We start from the raw sequence: 16,302 nt of genomic DNA, 5'->3' as shown, positions 1-16,302 counted from the left end.
CTCCCCTCACCTCCCTGGGGGTGATCAAGGGTGATGGTTCAAATGCAGAGAATAATTTCGCCACACCTAGTGTGTGTGTGTGTGTGTGACAATCATTGGCACTTTAACTGAACTTTTAATGATGTTATTCATATTATTCAGATTGAAAAGCTTAAGGGGCCGCATGTGGCCCCCGGACGTTCATTTGCCCAGGTCTGTGCTAAGGTGATCTCTAGAAGTGGTCCACACTCCATGTCAGTAGGTGGCGGTAATGCACACCAGAAGGTTGCTTGCCAACCTGCTATAAAAACATAAGAAGAAGAAGAAGAAGAAGATCCACACTTCCGGGTGGTGATGACGTCGCGTCGGGACGTCATATTTCAAAATGGCAGAGCCCGCGGAAAGACCCCCTGGAGTCGACTCCATTTCCCAAGAAAAGATGTCAACAGCGCGACTTGTAACAATTATAAGGCCGAGGAGGGTTATTTGAACACACACCATTCAATTATTATAAATGAAAGTCACGTTTTTTAACCGCTCCGGTCTCGTCCCAGCGGAAGTGACGCTAGCACGTCATCAGAATACAACAGGTTGCTAGCTAACACGCCTCCTATCATGTCAGCGCTGTTATTTGTTCCAATGTCATTCATTCCTTCTCATTTAGATCAACACGACGAGAGAGACATTCTGCCGCTAGACAAAGGTCACCGAGCAGCGACGAAGTTTGCATTTTCGGTAGGTGAGTGTTCAATTGTCCTCCGAGAAAAGTTGCATGAAGTCATTCTATTACACAGGTGAAAGTCATACACACATAATATGCTGGAAAAGTCCATTCATGTCAGCAATTAACTTCAAATGTCAAACTCATTTGTGATGTTAAAGGGAAAACAGTACTTAACTGTGCTTAAATGTATTTATATTATTCAAATGTGAATTATGCTGTATAATAGACTGTATTTATGTTATTGACATGTGAATAATGCTGTATAATCAGTGTTGGGACTAACGCGTTACAAAGTAACTAGTAGTCTAACGCCTTATTTTTTATATTCAGTAACTCAGTTACCGTTACTACATGATGCGTTACTGCGTTATTTTATGTCATTTCTTATGTAGTATCGGCTAAAAACAGAAGATCTGAGTGTGTTTTATTGGAGAGTTGCAGTGTCGTCCTTCTGAATGATTCCCGGGCGCGGCGCCGCTGCTGCCCACTGCTCCCCAAGGGGATGGGTCAAATGCAGAGGACAAATTTCACCACGCCTAGTGTGTGTGTGACAATCATTGGTACTTTAACTTGAACTTAACTTAATTCTTCCTGTGTCACAACGGGGACAAGAGAAGAGGCGCTGTGTGTGTGTGTGTGTGTGTGTGTGTGTGTGTGTGTGTGTGTGTGTGTGTGTGTGTGTGTGTGTGTGTGTGTGTGTGTGTGTGTGTGTGTGTGTGTGTGTGTGTGTGTGTGTGTGTGTGTGTGTGTGTGTGGGTGGGTGTGGAGAGGGGTGGGGGGGGGGGGCGTGTCTGTGTTTACTTACAAGACATCATGGTGGAGCTGAAGCCGAGTTTCTTAACATGGAGATATTCTAGACTGACCATGTGTCTTTTTTTGCGGGCGGAGTTTCTGAAATGCCTCAAATGTCCGGCAGGGTTGCGTATATTTTCAATGTACGTTCAGGGTTAAGATGGGGTTAAAAACAAAACTAATTTGTGCAGCATTCGTGAGGGAGGGACAGAGAGAGCGAGGGAGTGGATTGATTGATTGAGACTTTTATTAATAGATTGTACAGTACATATTCCGTACAATTGACCACTAAATGGTAACACCCGAATAAGTTTTTCAACTTGTTTAAATCGGGGTCCACATTAATCAATTTATTTCAAACTGTCATTGCTCAAAACATAATATTGAATCAAAATCAATGTTATTATGAATTATTGACCTATCCAAGGTTCCCATTACTTCACATCAAATATTCCACTTTGAAAAATATTTTTGGTGGAAGATTTTGCATATTTTGTGTGTTTGCCATTAAAAACATAGTTTTGTTTGACAAAAAAGGGCGGAAAACAAACAGACAAAAAAACAACATAACTAAAACATTTTGAAATGAGGGATAGATCTGAAGTTGATGTAGACTCCAGAGATTTAAGCGTTAAATATAAAATGTTTGTATGCCCTGGCACACCATTATCATCATTTCATGACCCAAGCAAAACACTTTTTACACTTTTATACTGAAATAAATACACCTACAACTTATTCAATAAAAACATAGAAAAAACTACCAGCAGCGGTAAAGTTTAGATCCATGAAGGAAAGAAGAAAGTGAATGAATGTTTATAACTGAATACATTTACATATGTATACAAATTTGTTTTCTTTCTTTATTATTTTTTTTAATGAATTAAGTAACGTTTATGACAACCTTTTTCCAAAACACAATATATAATGTGAGATATAACAGGATAATGCATACGTTTATCTTTTTTGTTGTCAAAACGCTTACCAAAAAGTGGGACCCCAAAAATTTACTGTAGGACCCCATTTTTATGACTTGATGGGGTCCCTGGGACCCCATTTTGAAAATTCCTAGCGCTGATCAACAGATTGTATTATTCTCCAGTGCAATAACAGTACTTAAATGAAGGCTCAAAGGGCATTAATGGTAGCTTTAAAAAAAGAAGAAGAAAAAAACAAGGAACTAAATAGTTACTTTTCACAATAACGCGTTACTTTTTGGTGTAAGTAACTGAGTTAGTAACTGAGTTGCTTTTGAAATAAAGTAACTAGTAACTGTAACTAGTTACTGGTTTTCAGTAACTAACCCAACACTGTGTATAATAGACTGTATTTATATTATTCACAAGTGAATAATGCTGTATAATAGACTGTATTTATATTATTCACATGTAAAAAATACCTTAGTGTTTATTTTTATTGTGAGCGAACTGTGGTGCTGAATTTCCCCGAGGGATCAATAAAGTACTTTCTATTCTATTCTATTCTAAAAACATCCAAATCCATTGCTATTCTTTATATAAAGTAAGACACATGCTGAATAAGAAATATCTGCACATGATTCCTTGAGTAATTCGATTACAAAATACATTCGAGGAATTGTTGCTGCCTCGAGGTGTCGTACATATTTTTTTTTACGGCATTTTGCCTGGTTCACTAAACAGTAGTCAAAGCTCACGTTTCGCACAGACTGTTTAGGTGTTGCACAGCGTGTTTACGTCACAGATCATCCCCCCCTTGCACTGCACGACACCGCTCTTTTAAGTACGCTCCAGTTTAGAAAACGTTTAAACGGCACCGTATGATAATCATCAAAAACGCACGAGAGACAAGAACTTTGTTTATGCGGTCACACCACACAGCACATAGGGCTGTGAGCGCACCTGTTTTTATTAGCACATACACATTTTTAGCTGTGCGTGTCAGCCTTCAATAATGAAAACAGGCGTTTAGGAAATAAGACGATTAGGCCAACCACAATAATTGAGGGCACATCTTAACGTGTATAATTAAACAAAATGATGATTTATTCGATTAATCGATCGGGATATTCGATAGAATACTCGATTACTAAAATATTCGATAGCTGCAGCTGTAGTTATATTATTCTTTTATTTTTCCATATCTAACATACTGTGTTGAACTTTGGGGAAATGTTTATAGAACAAACACAGGCTCAATAATTCAACTTGAAAAAAGGGTCATTAGAATAACAAGGCTGGCTACGATGAACCTACCAATCCATTATTCCTAAGTTCTAATGTAGAGGTGTCAAACTCATTTTAGATCGGGGGCCACATGGACAAAAATCTACTCCCAAGTGGGCCGGACTGGTAAAATCAAGGCACGATAACTTAAAAATAAAGACAACTTCAGATTGTTTGTTTTTTTCTTTGTTAAAAATAGAGCAAGCACATTCTGAAAATGTACAAATCATAATGTTGTTGTTTTTTTTTTTACACTTACATGTTGCGGTTAATAGTATTCTACCTTTATTTGTCGATATGTATACTTTCTGATGAAATGATGTGATAATGTTCATCAGTCAACTCATTGGTGTTCATTTTTAATCTATTAAGATCAAATAATAATATGTTATTTAAATGGAGGCTTCTCACATGATGAGATAACTTCTGGAAATGACTGGCTCATAAGGGTCAAAGGTATAAATGTGTGTGTCCAAGTTAAAGGAAAAGGCAGGCTGTCTTCTTCTAATGGATTTATTACAATCTTTACAAGCTGGGTAACGTTTGCTGTGGTCTGGAACAACATGGCGCACAAACAACTATCAGAAATGCAGCCAATATTACATACAGATAATGTGTCATGAGACATGCAAATATAAATGAAATGCACAGAGGACATAAGTAAAGGAAATTAAATGAGCTCAAATATTCCTACAAACGAGTCATAATGATGCAATATGTACATACAGCTAGCTTAAATAGCATGTTAGCATTGATTAGCTTGCAGTCATGCTCTGACCAAATATGCCTGATTAGCATTCTAACAAGTCAATAACATCAACAAAGCTCACCTTTTGTGCATTCGCGCACAGCGTAGAACGTTTGGTGGACAAAATGAGACAAAGAAGAAGTGGCATAAAACACGTCTTTCTGTGGCAGCGTCGGAGAAAGTTGTACATATAAACAAACAACAATGAGTTCAAGGATCGCTGAAATTAGTAGGACAAAACAGTGCTTGCTAAATCCTCTCATCAGTGAAGCATGTTTAACATAAACAGTGGGACTTCTAACAATTAGGAAGGTTTGTGTCATGTTTGTTCTCCTACAGAAAATATATTCAAATAAAAATGTTCTTCATCTTTTTCCATTTTCACACATCTCTGAAAGAGGTCCAGGGAGCCACGAGGGCGGTGCTAAAGAGACGCGGGTTGCTGACCCCCGGCCTACACCCTAGACTGGCCGCCAGTTCATCACAGGACACATGAACAAGCCTTCGCTCTCAAATCAGAGAAGTATTCATTTACTCTAACATGATTTTTATTCAGTTCAATGCATTTATTGTCATTGTCATAGTGAATAACACACACACTGCATAGTAACCATGTAGCAAAAATGCGTTAGGTGGTGCAATCCTGACCCATGAAACGCGTAAACACAAAGGGTGCCACGAACGATGCACAAAATTCACAGTCTGGTATGGATCGGTACTCGAGCGGCGCCGTTCGATACATTTTTTCAATACCCAAAAGAGGGAAATGTTCATGCCTTTTTTTTAACTTGTAGTTTATTGAAATTGTCGTTGTCCACGACAGAAAACGGTCGGCAAGGCGAGTTTATTTACAGAGCACAGTTCGTACTACAGGCAGGCCAGTCTAGTACCCGCACTCTTTTACTACGAAGCCACGCTGTTGTAACACGTGCAGAATGTGGCTCGGCGATATCTTACTGAAATAAGCAGGGGCGGCCATGAAAAAGACGTCGCTTGGATGGCAACTTTTGTTGCTCCAAAACCTGTATGTACCTTTCAGCATTAATGGTGCCTTCACAAACGTGTAAGTTACCCACTAATACACCCCCATATCATCAATCTTTATTGCAGACCTTAAGATCCATTTAAACATATAAAAACAGAATATAATACATTAAAAAACAAAACAATAAAAACATACATTAAAAACAAAACAAGTTTTCCATACAATTACAGACGCTGGGTTTTCAACTTTGCGCCTAGAACAATCCGGATGGTTCTTTTCCTCTTTGGACCGGAGGACACGACGTCCACAGTTTCCAAAAACAATTTGAAATGTGGACTTGTCAGACCACAGAACACTTTTCCAGTTTGCATCAGTACATCTTAGATGAGCTCGGGCCGAGCGAAGCCGGCGGCGTTTCTGGGTGTTGTTGATAAATGGCATTCGCTTTGCATTGTAGAGTTTTAACTTGCACTTACAGATGTAGCGACCAACTGTAGTTACTGACAGTGGTTTTCTGAAGTGTTCCTGAGTCCATGTGGTGATATCCTTTACACACTGATGTCGCTTTTTGATGCAGTACCAACACAAATACAACTTTGAAACTACGTGCTTTCTGAGAAGATTACCGTAGTAACTAGTATATCATGCAAAAGCGCAGATTCCAACCAATCAGTCCATCTTAGATGAGCTCGGGCCGAGCGAAGCCAGCGGCGTTTCTGGGTGTTGTTGCATTTATCAACAACACCCAGAAACGCAGAGTTTTGAGGACGAAAATGAATTGATACCATTTTAGAATAAGGCTGTAACATAGCAAAATGTGGCAAAAAATGAAGCGCTGTGAATACTTTCCGGATGCAGTGTACAGTATAAAGGGCAGATCAATAGAAGTGATAATTAGACGTTGCAGTTCATGGGTGGGATGTGAGAGAGGGTCACTGCCTGAGGATACAGACGAGCTGTTGGCAAGTTGTCCTGGCACGTATAGACCTGTTCCTTCTACCTGAGGGCCGCAGGTGAGGAGCAGGGTGTTGTTGGTCACGCAGGATGCTGTGCACTCGCCTCAGACAGCAGGTAGTGTAGACTGTGCCCATCTCTGGAAGACTTGATTTTTTTTCAGCTCTTTTAATCACCGATTAGAGAGTCTGCTGTCATGGCACACTTATAAAAGCTCACTCTTACACTAGGAAGCGGAGTCATTCATTGCGCTTTACCTGACACATGAAACGTGACAAATACGATCGCTGAGATGAAACGGATCAGGCCCGTGAACAGGTTCTATCCGGATGAATTTGCTAAGTATACAAATGAGCTGAAATTTTTGTATGAAAGAAACTGCTGTTTTAAATGTGTCCACTAGATGTGGCAATGGCAATTCTTTGTATCTTTGTAGATGATGCTACATACAGTATGTACAAAAAAAATAAAACACATGATGTTAGTGCAACAGTCGAAGAAAATTAGCAAACTACATAAATAACATCCTGTAATTTGATTTTGATATTTTTTTTTTAATCTTGTTAGATTGAAAATGAACACCAATGAGTTGACTGATGAACATTATCACGTCATTTATTCAGAAAGTATAAATAACGACAATTAAAGGTAGAACACTATTAACTGCAACATGTAAGTGTAAAAAAACAACATGATTTGTTTATTTTTGAGAAATTCTATTTTTAAACAAAGAAAACAATCTGAAGTTGTCTTTATTTTTAAGTTATCGTGCCGTGATTTTACCAGTCCGGCCCACTTGGGAGTAGATTTTTCTCAATGTGGCCCCCGATCTAAAATGAGTTTGACACCTCTGGCCTAGATAAATTGGTAAACATCCTCACAAATATTGATATAAAGCATTACCGTATTTTCCGGACCATAGGGCACACCGGATTATAAGGAGCACTGCCGATGAATGGTCTATTTTTGATCTTTTTTTCATATATAAGGCGCACCGGATTATAAGGCGCATTAAAGGAGTCATAATATATATATTTTTTTCTAAATGTAAAAGACTTCCTTGGGGTCTACATAACATGTAATGGTGGTTCTTTGCTCAAAATGTTGCATAGATGATGTTTTACACATCATCTTCAAGCCGCTTCCGGGTGCGCCGTTTTGTGGGCGGTCTTATTTACGTGGCTCACCTTCGGCAGCGTCTTCTCCCCGTCATCTTTGTTGTGAAGTGTCAAAAGATGGAGCTAACTGTTTTAATGACATTCAGACTTTACTTCAATCAATAACGGAGCAGCATCTCCTCATCCAGAAACAACAACACCAGAAATGTGTCCCGTGAAAAACCGTCCGACCAGAACTCTAATAACTAAAGTTCCTTGGGTGAATAATGGTAACTCACTACACCGGTATGTTTTAGGGCGAGTTTACTGACTGAAATAAGTAATAACTTTACACTGCTTTTTATTAGAAATGGCAACAGCAGAGGATGGATGTCCCATAACAAGAAGGTGGAGAAAAGGAAGAAGCTTATCGACTACGGTGTCGGCACGGACTACAAAGGCGGACCTGCACAAATTTTCAGGTACCAGAAGGTAAGAAAAGTTTCTTTTGCATAATATTGCGAAACAAAACACCAGAAAATATGTCTTACCTTATACACACACCATAATAATACTCCTATGTTGAAGCACAGTACAATCCATCAAGCGGTGCAGTTTCATAGCTGACCAAAGTCCTACTAAAACATTTTGATAGATTTTTGAGCGCCGTGTGTAATGTTCTATATTTTCAAGGGAGCATATACAATGTTGGTGTTGTTTACTTGAGTCATATTGCGGTCTACACGAAATCAAATCAAATCAATAATGGAGCAGCATCTCCTCATCCGGAAACAACCACACCGGAAATGTGTCCCGTGAAAAACCGTTCAACCGCAACTCTCTAATAACTAAACTTCCTTGGGTGAATAATGTAAACTCACTACACCGGTATGTTTTAGCGCTTTCATGGCAAGTTTACTGACAGATATAAGTGAGAACTTGACACTACTTTATATTAGAAATGGCAACAGCGGAGGATGAATGTCACATAACAAGAAGATAGAGAAAAAGAAGAAGCTTATTAACTACAAAGGCGGACACACAATTTTTCAGGACTCATGCAGATCCCAAATACAGATCAGCAGGTACCAGAAGTTAAAAAAAGTTGCATAATATTGCGAAACAAAACGCCAGATAATGTCTTACCTTATACACACACCATAATAATAGTCGTATGTTTAATGCGCCGACAATCCTTCAAGCGGTGCGGCTTCATAGCTGACCAAAGTCGTGCTAAAACATTTTGATAGATTTTTGAGCGCCGTGTCTAATGTTCTATATTTTCAACGGAACATTTAAAATGTTGCTGTTGTTTACTTAAAACCCATCATAGTGCAGGCTACACGTATCTCTTATGTTTGACTGCCATCTACTGCTCACACTTATAATTACACCATGTACCAAATAAAATAGCCTCGAGGTGGGTAAGCTCAACCAAACTTGTTCATTACATTAGGCGCAACTGTGTAAGGCGCACTGAGAAATAAAAAAGGATTTTAAATGCGCCTTATAGTCCGGAAATTACGGTAAACGCATTGGCCAAAAAGTGCATTGTGTGTCCTCGCCGCGATCTATTTTACATTGTTGAAATGTCGGCAAAGCAAATGTGAGTATGTGAAGAACGAACCTGGAGTGAAACAGCGCACAATTCAACGTCAAGTTCGGTCTCGATACCTTTCATCTTTACCATGGAAAAAAGGACGTACGCCAGGTTTTTGTGCATAAGCACAACATAACACGAGGCCCCTGCTGAATTGGGATCTGGTCACCCTTAGATATAGAGCAGTGGGAAAAGTGGAAGTGTGCCTGCTAACTCTCACATGCTGTGTGACTTGATAATAACATAAAAAAAGTCCACAATCCAATTTCACAGTGTGATGTTCAGTCAAAGGTCGTGCACTTTGGATCCTATTAAAAGTTCAAATGGACCGAGAGCACCCTCGCATAATGAAGGTGCACGGTGGTGATGATGGCGGTGGCAAATTAATATGTACAGTACAGTACATTATTACCTTTTTAACACTAAATTACAAGAAAAAAATGTTTTGCTAAAATGTCGTAAGGGGGGACCCTTACAAAAAATTCCAAAAAACGGACTTGCTTCAGCAGCACAATTCTGGTGCTGTAGTTTTAGGAGATGTCTAAAAAAGGTCATCAGGAGTCCCGACAAATCCCGAAATTGGCAGAAAATGCTTTTTTTGGGAAACCTTTTTTTCGCAAAAAAAAATTCAAAAAAACGGATTTGCTTCAGCAGCACAATTCTGGTGCTGTAGTTGTAGGAGATGTCTCAAAACGTCATCAGGAGTCCCGACTAAACCCGTAAATGTAAGAAAATGTATATTTTACGAAAAACTTTTTTTTTTTGCTAAAATGTCGTAAAAAAAATTCAAAAAAACAGACTTGCTTCAGCAGCACAATTCTGGTGATGTAGTTGTAGGAGATGTCTCAAAACGTCATCAGGAGTCCCGACTAAACCCGTAAATGTAAGAAAATGCATATTTTACGAAAAACATTTTTTGCTAAAATGTCGTAAGGGGGGACCCTGTCGTAAAAATTCCAAAAAACGGACTTGCTTCAGCAGCACAATTCTGGTGCTGTAGTTGTAGGAGATGTCTCAAAACGTCATCAGGAGTCCCGACTAAACCCGTAAATGTAAGAAAATGTAAGAAAATGCATTTTTTTAAGACAAACATTTTTTGCTAAAATGTCGTAAAAATTCCAAAAAACGGACTTGCTTCAGCAGCACAATTCTGGTGCTGTAGTTGTAGGAGATGTCTCAAAACGTCATCAGGAGTCCCTACAAAACCTAAAAATGGCATAAAATGCTTTTTTTGGGAAAACTTTTTTTTTACAAAAAAATTTTCAAAAAACAGACTTGCTTCAGCAGCGCAATTCTGGTGCTGTAGTTGTAGGAGATGTCTCAAAACGTCATCAGGAGTCCCGACTAAACCCGTAAATGTAAGAAAATGCATTTTTTACGAAAAACATTTTTTGCTAAAATGTCGTAAAAATTCCAAAAAACGGACTTGCTTCAGAAGCACAATTCTGGTGCTGTAGTTGTAGGAGATGTCTCAAAACGTCATCAGGAGTCCCGACTAAACCCGAAAATGGAAGAAATTAGAAGAAAATGCATATTTTACGGAAAAAAAATATTTTGCAAAATGTCGTAAAAAAAATTCAAAAAAACGGACTTGCTTCAGCAGCACAATTCTGGTGCTGTAGTTGTAGGAGATGTCTCAAAACGTCATCAGGAGTCCCAACTAAACCCGTAAATGTAAGAAAATGCATTTTTTAAGAAAAATTTTTTTTTGCTAAAATGTCGTAAAAATGCCAAAAAACGGACTTGCTTCAGCAGTACAATTCTGGTGCTGTAGTTGTAGGAGATGTCTCAAAACGTCATCAGGAGTCCCTACAAAACCTAAAAATGGCATAAAATGCTTTTTTTGGGAAAACTTTTTTTTAACAAAAAAAAATTCAAAAAACAGACTTGCTTCAGCAGCACAATTCTGGTGCTGTAGTTGTAGGAGATGTCTCAAAACGTCATCAGGAGTCCCGACTAAACCCGTAAATGTAAGAAAATGTAAGAAAATGCATTTTTTACGAAAAACATTTTTTGCTAAAATGTCGTAAGGGGGGACCCTGTCGTAAAAATGCCAAAAAAAGGACTTGCTTCAGCAGTACAATTCTGGTGCTGTAGTTGTAGGAGATGTCTCAAAACGTCATCAGGAGTCCCTACAAAACCTAAAAATGGCATAAAATGCTTTTTTTGGGAAAACTTTTTTTTTACAAAAAAAAATTCAAAAAACAGACTTGCTTCAGCAGCACAATTCTGGTGCTGTAGTTGTAGGAGATGTCTCAAAACGTCATCAGGAGTCCCTACAAAACCTAAAAATGGCATAAAATGCTTTTTTTGGGAAAACTTTTTTTTTACAAAAAAAAATTCAAAAAACAGACTTGCTTCAGCAGCACAATTCTGGTGCTGTAGTTGTAGGAGATGTCTCAAAACGTCATCAGGAGTCCCGACTAAACCCGTAAATGTAAGAAAATGTAAGAAAATGCATTTTTTAAGAAAAACATTTTTTGCTAAAATGTCGTAAGGGGGGACCCTGTCGTAAAAATGCCAAAAATTGGACTTGCTTCAGCAGTACAATTCTGGTGCTGTAGTTGTAGGAGATGTCTCAAAACGTCATCAGGAGTCCCTACAAAACCTAAAAATGGCATAAAATGCTTTTTTTGGGAAAACTTTTTTTTTACAAAAAAAAATTCAAAAAACAGACTTGCTTCAGCAGCACAATTCTGGTGCTGTAGTTGTAGGAGATGTCTCAAAACGTCATGAGGAGTCCCGATTAAACCCGTAAATGTAAGAAAATGCATTTTTTAAGAAAAACATTTTTTGCTAAAATGTCGTAAGGGGGGACCCTGTCGTAAAAATGCCAAAAAACGGACTTGCTTCAGCAGTACAATTCTGGTGCTGTAGTTGTAGGAGATGTCTCAAAACGTCATCAGGAGTCCCTACAAAACCTAAAAATGGCATAAAATGCTTTTTTTGGGAAAACTTTTTTTTTACAAAAAAAAATTCCAAAAAACGGACTTGCTTCAGCAGCACAATTCTGGTGCTGTAGTTGTAGGAGATGTCTCAAAACGTCATCAGGAGTCCCGACTAAACCCGTAAATGTAAGAAAATGTAAGAAAATGTATTTTTTAAGAAAAACATTTTTTGCTAAAATGTCGTAAGGGGGGACCCTGTCGTAAAAATTCCAAAAAACTGACTTGCTTCAGCAGCACAATTCTGGTGCTGTAGTTGTAGGAGATGTCTTAAAACGTCATCAGGAGTCCCTACAAAACCTAAAAATGGCATAAAATGCTTTTTTTGGGAAAACTTTTTTTTTACAAAAAAAAATTCAAAAAACAGACTTGCTTCAGCAGCACAATTCTGGTGCTGTAGTTGTAGGAGATGTCTCAAAACGTCATCAGGAGTCCCTACAAAACCTAAAAATGGCATAAAATGCTTTTTTTGGGAAAACTTTTTTTTTACAAAAAAAAATTCAAAAAAACGGACTTGCTTCAGCAGCACAATTCTGGTGCTGTAGTTGTAGGAGATGTCTCAAAACGTCATCAGGAGTCCCGACTAAACCCGTAAATGTAAGAAAATGTAAGAAAATGCATTTTTTACGAAAAACATTTTTTGTTAAAATGTCGTAAGGGGGGACCCTGTCGTAAAAATGTCAAAAAACCGACTTACTTCAGCAGTACAATTCTGGTGCTGTAGTTGTAGGAGATGTCTCAAAACGTCATCAGGAGTCCCTACAAAACCTAAAAATGGCATAAAATACTTTTTTTGGGAAAACTTTTTTTTTACAAAAAAAAATTCAAAAAACAGACTTGCTTCAGCAGCATAATTCTGGTGCTGTAGTTGTAGGAGATGTCTCAAAACGTCATCAGGAGTCCCGACTAAACCCGTAAATGTAAGAAAATGCATTTTTTACGAAAAACATTTTTTGCTAAAATGTCGTAAGGGGGGACCCTGTCGTAAAAATGTCAAAAAACCGACTTACTTCAGCAGCACAATTCTGGTGCTGTATTTGTAGGAGATGTCTTAAAACGTCATCAGGAGTCCCTACAAAACCTAAAAATGGCATAAAATGCTTTTTTTGGGAAAACTTTTTTTTTACAAAAAAAATTTCAAAAAACAGACTTGCTTCAGCAGCACAATTCTGGTGCTGTAGTTGTAGGAGATGTCTCAAAACGTCATCAGGAGTCCCGACTAAACCCGTAAATGTAAGAAAATGTAAGAAAATGCATTTTTTAAGAAAAACATTTTTTGCTAAAATGTCGTAAAAATGGCAAAAAACCGACTTGCTTCAGCAGTACAATTCTGGTGCTGTAGTTGTAGGAGATGTCTCAAAATGTCATCAGGAGTCCCGACTAAACCCGTAAATGTAAGAAAATGTAAGAAAATGCATTTTTTAAGAAAAACATTTTTTGCTAAAATGTCGTAAGGGGGGACCCTGTCGTAAAAATGTCAAAAAACCGACTTGCTTCAGCAGTACAATTCTGGTGCTGTAGTTGTAGGAGATGTCTCAAAACGTCATCAGGAGTCCCTACAAAACCTAAAAATGGCATAAAATGCTTTTTTTGGGAAAACTTTTTTTTTACAAAAAAAAATTCAAAAAACAGACTTGCTTCAGCAGCACAATTCTGGTGCTGTAGTTGTAGGAGATGTCTCAAAACGTCATCAGGAGTCCCGACTAAACCCGTAAATGTAAGAAAATGCATTTTTTACGAAAAACATTTTTTGCTAAAATGTCGTAAGGGGGGACCCTGTCGTAAAAATTCCAAAAAACTGACTTGCTTCAGCAGCACAATTCTGGTGCTGTATTTGTAGGAGATGTCTTAAAACGTCATCAGGAGTCCCTACAAAATCTAAAAATGGCATAAAATGCTTTTTTTGGGAAAACTTTTTTTTTACAAAAAAAATTTCAAAAAACAGACTTGCTTCAGCAGTACAATTCTGGTGCTGTAGTTGTAGGAGATGTCTCAAAACGTCATCAGGAGTCCCGACTAAACCCGTAAATGTAAGAAAATGTAAGAAAATGCATTTTTTAAGAAAAACATTTTTTGCTAAAATGTCGTAAAAATGGCAAAAAACCGACTTGCTTCAGCAGTACAATTCTGGTGCTGTAGTTGTAGGAGATGTCTCAAAATGTCATCAGGAGTCCCGACTAAACCCGTAAATGTAAGAAAATGTAACAAAATGCATTTTTTAAGAAAAACATTTTTTGCTAAAATGTCGTAAGGGGGCCCCTGTCGTAAAAATGCCAAAAAACGGACATGCTTCAGTAGTACAATTCTGGTGCTGTAGTTGTAGGAGATGTCTCAAAACGTCATCAGGAGTCCCTACAAAACCTAAAAATGGCATAAAATGCTTTTTTTGGGAAAACTTTTTTTTTACAAAAAACGGACTTGCTTCAGCAGCACAATTCTGGTGCTGTAGTTGTAGGAGATGTCTCAAAACGTCATCAGGAGTCCCGACTAAACCCGTAAATATAAGAAAATGTAAGAAAATGCATTTTTTAAGAAAAACATTTTTTGCTAAAATGTCGTAAGGGGGGACCCTGTCGTAAAAATGTCAAAAAACCGACTTGCTTCAGCAGTACAATTCTGGTGCTGTAGTTGTAGGAGATGTCTCAAAACGTCATCAGGAGTCCCTACAAAACCTAAAAATGGCATAAAATGCTTTTTTTGGGAAAACTTTTTTTTTACAAAAAAAAATTCAAAAAACAGACTTGCTTCAGCAGCACAATTCTGGTGCTGTAGTTGTAGGAGATGTCTCAAAACGTCATCAGGAGTCCCGACTAAACCCGTAAATGTAAGAAAATGTGAGAAAATGCATTTTTTAAGAAAAACATTTTTTGCTAAAATGTCGTAAGGGCCCTGTCGTAAAAATGTCAAAAAACCCACTTACTTCAGCAGTACAATTCTGGTGCTGTAGTTGTAGGAGATGTCTCAAAACGTCATCAGGAGTCCCTACAAAACCTAAAAATGGCAGAAAATGCTTTTTTTGGGAAAACTTTTTTTTTTACAAAAAAAAATTCAAAAAACAGACTTGCTTCAGCAGCACAATTCTGGTGCTGTAGTTGTAGGAGATGTCTCAAAACGTCATCAGGAGTCACGACTAAACCCGTAAATGTAAGAAAATGTAAGAAAATGTAAGAAAATGCATTTTTTACGAAAAACATTTTTTGTTAAAATGTCGTAAGGGGGGACCCTGTCGTAAAAATTCTAAAAAACTGACTTGCTTCAGCAGCACAATTCTGGTGCTGTAGTTGTAGGAGATGTCTCAAAACGTCATCAGGAGTCCCTACAAAACCTAAAAATGGCAAAAATGCTTTTTTTGGGAAAACTTTTTTTTTACAAAAAAAAATTCAAAAAACAGACTTGCTTCAGCAGCACAATTCTGGTGCTGTAGTTGTAGGAGATGTCTCAAAACGTCATCAGGAGTCCCGACTAAACCCGTAAATGTAAGAAAATGTAAGAAAATGCATTTTTTACGAAAAACATTTTTTGCTAAAATGTCGTAAGGGGGGACCCTGTCGTAAAAATTCCAAAAAACTGACTTGCTTCAGCAGCACAATTCTGGTGCTGTATTTGTAGGAGATGTCTCAAAACGTCATCAGGAGTCCCTACAAAACCTAAAAATGGCATAAAATGCTTTTTTTGGGAAAACTTTTTTTTTACAAAAATTTTTTCAAAAAACAGACTTGCTTCAGCAGCACAATTCTGGTGCTGTAGTTGTAGGAGATGTCTCAAAACGTCATCAGGAGTCCCGACTAAACCCGTAAATGTAAGAAAATGTAAGAAAATGCATTTTTTAAGAAAAACATTTTTTGCTAAAATGTCGTAAGGGGGGACCCTGTCGTAAAAATGCCAAAAAACGGACTTGCTTCAGCAGTACAATTCTGGTGCTGTAGTTGTAGGAGATGTCTCAAAACGTCATCAGGAGTCCCTACAAAACCTAAAAATGGCATAAAATGCTTTTTTTGGGAAAACTTTTTTTTTACAAAAAAAATTCCAAAAAACGGACTTGCTTCAGCAGCACAATTCTGGTGCTGTAGTTGTAGGAGATGTCTCAAAACGTCATCAGGAGTCCCGACTAAACCCGTAAATGTAAGAAAATGTAAGAAAATGCATTTTTTAAGAAAAACATTTTTTGCTAAAATGTCGTAAGGGGGGACCCTGTCGTAAAAATGCCAAAAAACCGACTTGCTTCAGCAGTACAATTCTTGTGCTGTAGTTGTAGGAGATGTCTCAAAACGTCA

General features: G+C 37.9%; 1 long non-coding RNA gene across 4 annotated transcripts; it reads left to right on the top strand.

Annotated features, from left to right (window-relative positions):
* The first annotated feature begins 250 nt into the window (after nt 1-250).
* LOC133645433 (uncharacterized) lies at nt 251-7,947 on the top strand. 4 transcript variants are annotated; one of them, XR_009825111.1, is made up of 4 exons: nt 251-569; nt 644-718; nt 4,846-4,970; nt 7,852-7,947. It is a non-coding gene; the product is annotated as an uncharacterized LOC133645433 (long non-coding RNA). The 4 variants fall into 4 exon arrangements; XR_009825110.1 differs by having other exon boundaries at nt 274-569; nt 4,846-7,773; XR_009825109.1 differs by lacking the exon at nt 7,852-7,947 and having other exon boundaries at nt 255-569; nt 4,846-7,797.
* The last annotated feature ends 8,355 nt before the right edge of the window (nt 7,948-16,302 follow it).

This window comes from Entelurus aequoreus, unplaced genomic scaffold (genome assembly GCF_033978785.1).
Source record: "Entelurus aequoreus isolate RoL-2023_Sb unplaced genomic scaffold, RoL_Eaeq_v1.1 HiC_scaffold_75, whole genome shotgun sequence".
Taxonomy (NCBI): domain Eukaryota; kingdom Metazoa; phylum Chordata; class Actinopteri; order Syngnathiformes; family Syngnathidae; genus Entelurus; species Entelurus aequoreus.
This window is presented reverse-complemented; position numbering and strand designations above follow the sequence as displayed.